We start from the raw sequence: 3,608 nt of genomic DNA on the forward strand, positions 1-3,608 counted from the left end.
ACCGGAACCGGGGACTGGGACCGGGACCAGGACTGGGGACGGGGACTGGGGACAGTGACCGGGACTGCAATCGGCACCGCCCCCCGAACCGCTCCCGGAACCGCTCCCCGGGCTACCCCGGCACGGCGACCGGGAACGCCCCCGGCACCGCCCCCGGTGCCGCCTCCGGCACTGCCCCGGCACCGCCCCGGGTAGCGCCCCCGGCACCGCCCCCGGGGCGGGCCGCCGAACGCACGCGATGACGCGCGGGGGGCGGGACGGCGCGGGGCGGTGACGCGCTTCATGCCAGGAGCAGGGCCCGGGTGCGACGAAGACGGGAGCGGGACGACCCGATACCGCGCGGGGCCGCGGGCCCGGCGGAGCCCGGCCCGCTGGGTAGGGGCCGCCAATGGCACCGGGGCTTCTGCTTCGGCTTCTGTCCGTGTCGGCGGGGAGGCCCCAGCCAGCGGTGCCCCTCTCCCTCGGCGACACGGGCGTGGAACTCGGCATCGGGCGCTGCATCGCCGCGGACAGCAGGGGGCGCACGGGTACCGATACTGCCATGGGGCCCGGCGCTGCTCTCCTGCTCCGCCGCCAGGCGGCGCTGCGCTGCCGTCCTGCCGCGCCTCCGGGCACGCTCGGTTTCCTCGGGACCCCGGGCCCCGCCTGTCCCGCCGCTGCGGAGGCGGGGGATGCTTTATGGGACTGCCCGAGCTGGCGGTGCCGGGTCTGGGGCGTTGGGGCGCGCCTTGGGGGGCTGCGGGTGCGCTCGTTTCCTCTTCTGCATGGCCTTCTGTGTGAGCATCTCTCGTTGCGACTGCTCTTGGAGAGTCAAACCCCTCCTCCTAAGTGGTCTCAGGAGCCTGGCAGGGTGAGTTTTGTTTCACAGGGGAAAGGGCCACTGGTCGTGTCCAGAGACCTGTGCACCCAGCCAGGTTTCTGCCTGATAAAATTCCAAATGGATGAGGATTTCTCCCAGCCCCAAGCTGCCCCCACCTGTAACCCTGGCTGCCTTTGGGGTGCCCAAAGCCTCCTCTGTGCAGATCTCAGGAACCTGGGAGGGGTGAACAATGTTGCACAGGGAAAAACCCCACAGATTTTATCTCCGGGCCTGGGGCCAGGAGCAGGCATTTGCGTGCTAGAATTCCAGAAGGAGCACGGTGTCTCCCAGACCCAAGCCGCATCCAGCTGTGACCCAGCTGCTCTTGGAGTGCCAAAAGCCTCCTCGTAGCTGATCTCAGGAACCCTGGAAGGGTGAGTTTGGTTTCACAGGGAAAAGGCCTCAGTTTGTGTCCAGAGATCAAATAAGGGACTCTGCTTTTCCTCTAGTTCTCCTTCCTGTTTTCACCTGGGCTAGAAGGATGGGCATGGCCTGTATTTCTCATATCAAAGTGATGTTACTAAATTTGTCCAGAAGTTCTGATTATTATTTTTATTAGTAGTAGTAATTTTCTGATAGAAAACACTCTCATTTTGCCTTTCCCACGTTGTTTCCAGGTGCTGCCCAGGATGGACATCTGTGGTCTCAGACAGTGATTCCCGAGGAGCAAGGAAAGCCTTTTCCTCACCTGCACAGTTCAGGTGGATGGGACAGAATTGGTGTGGCCTGACAAGGCAGGAAAAGCTGTCTGTGTTCTGGAGTGCCTTGAAAGCTTTCTCCGTCAGGTTTGGAAGGGGTTTCTCTTTGGGATTTCTTGTGATGCAGCACCACGGGTATCCCTTTGTGCCAAGTCCAGTGCTAAAGGATTGAAGAACTGACAAGTGGGGTCTGGGATGAAAATGCCTCTAATAAAATTAAGCAAAGAATACAATAAGAGAAATGAGCATCCTTTTAATAGTTAGGAATAAAAATGCTGGAAAAGGGCACTCTGAATTGGTGTCACTTGTCATGGATAAAACCCCAGAGTGAGGAATCAGAGCAGAAGTTGAGAGCTGGAATCCTTCTGCAGTCGACTTAATTTTCTTTTCCTCCTCTCTTTCAGGACAGGAAGAATCACGACTCTCCTGGCATCTTTGCCAAGAGCTGTGGTGTTTGATCAGCCAAAGCCCAGAGGCTTCAGCACCAGAGGTCTGAGCCTGGAGGGCTCCTGGTGCTGCCCGTGCTGTGGGCTATGTCAGAGGATGCAGGGTTCCTCTTTGCCTCCCTGCTGGGATTAACTGCCATGGGAATGTGGGATCTGGGTGAAACTCCAGCTCTCCTGGTGTTCAGGGGAGCAAGGTCTGAGGGACTCCTCTCTGGGGATGTGCGGTGAAGGACTGAATAGTGTGGAAGGAGAGTATTTATAAACTGTATCACTGTTTCTCCCAAAATTGGGGTGGAGCGGTGATGGGGGTGGTTGGGTTTGGTCTGGGCCTGTTATTCTTTGTGCAATTTTTAAATTCTCTTGTATGATTTACTGTCCGGTATCTTTCTAACAAAAGCTGACATAAATTTAGATTAAGGATTAGAACTTGGCTCCATTCATTGCAAACATTTGACAAGGCTGGAGGACTGGGGTGGTGACTGCTCTCAGGAAAGGTTACTTATTAATACTGTGTCAGATTTCCCGCAGTGACTGTCAGGCCTGCATGGCTGTGAGCTCGTGCTCTTCTCACTGGGGAAATAAGTTCAGCAAAATTAGAAATGTTAGAAAAATCCAGCCAAAAATTCCACCTCTGTACCCCCTAAGTTTTCCCAGTTTTTCCCAGCTAGGAGCTGCACAGAAGTCAGGCAGGGGAAGTGACAACAGGGAACAGCTGAAAAATTCAAAGGCACAAAGAGGAAAGGGGAAAGGTTTCAGAAAACAATTCTATGGTCTAAGAATAATTTCTGATTCCCTACTGAGAAGAACACGAACTCACAGCCATTCAGGCCTGACAGTCCCCTGCAGTGAGAGCTCAGCACACATCCACAGAGGCAAGTCCAGCATCTTAAATGAAAAAATAAAAATAAAAACCAGAAGAAAAAGGTGATTTCTTTTGCTTCAGAGTTATTTCAAGTTCTTAAAGCCCAAGCAACATTTGCTCTTGATTTTGGTTGGGTGAATCATGAGCAGTGGGCACGGGTCATGCCATTCATTGAGCAGAAAACCCGGGGTCATTTAGAGGGGACACAAGAACTGTTTGTGTAGCGACCTCGGGCTGCAGAGGGGCAGGAGAAAGGCCAAGGGAGCTCCCTGGGGCCACCAGGGCCTGTGGGGAACAGAATGGACGCTTGGATGACCAGTGGAGGTGAGGAGTGGATCTGAGTTCATCTACAGGGAAATAAGGAGGGGATACTCTGGAGTGAAAAGCTGAGGTGATGAGTTCACCCACCTGGGCACGAGTTGTGTTTGCACAAAGTGGGAACAGAGGTGAAGGTCAATCCAAAGTCGATCCTGCTTGACCTCTGAATTCCAGGATAAGTTTTACAAGCTGCCAAATGAGGGAGTAAAAATACACAAAAATGAAACCGAGAGCATTCATGAGGTTCCTGGGAGTCCATTACACTGTTGTCATAGAATTCTTAATGAGTTTTGAGCTTTTAATGACAACAATTCAGTAGTTTCTTTGGATTATTCACTGTGTAGGATTTGGGGTTTATCTGGATTTTAAAGGCGTCGTGGTGGCCCTGACACTGCTCAGGAGCTGGTAGGAAAAGCAGGGTCAGA

At 54.1% G+C, this 3,608-nt stretch overlaps 1 long non-coding RNA gene across 1 annotated transcript; it reads left to right on the forward strand.

The window, feature by feature from the left end:
- The first annotated feature begins 269 nt into the window (after nucleotides 1-269).
- On the forward strand, nucleotides 270-2,931 carry LOC148217623 (uncharacterized). The gene is made up of 2 exons (XR_015800916.1): nucleotides 270-1,644; nucleotides 1,962-2,931. It is a non-coding gene; the product is annotated as an uncharacterized LOC148217623 (long non-coding RNA).
- Nucleotides 2,932-3,608: the final 677 nt, after the last annotated feature.

Source organism: Sturnus vulgaris, unplaced genomic scaffold, assembly GCF_052056855.1.
Source record: "Sturnus vulgaris isolate bStuVul1 unplaced genomic scaffold, bStuVul1.hap1 Scaffold_521, whole genome shotgun sequence".
NCBI lineage: Eukaryota > Metazoa > Chordata > Aves > Passeriformes > Sturnidae > Sturnus > Sturnus vulgaris.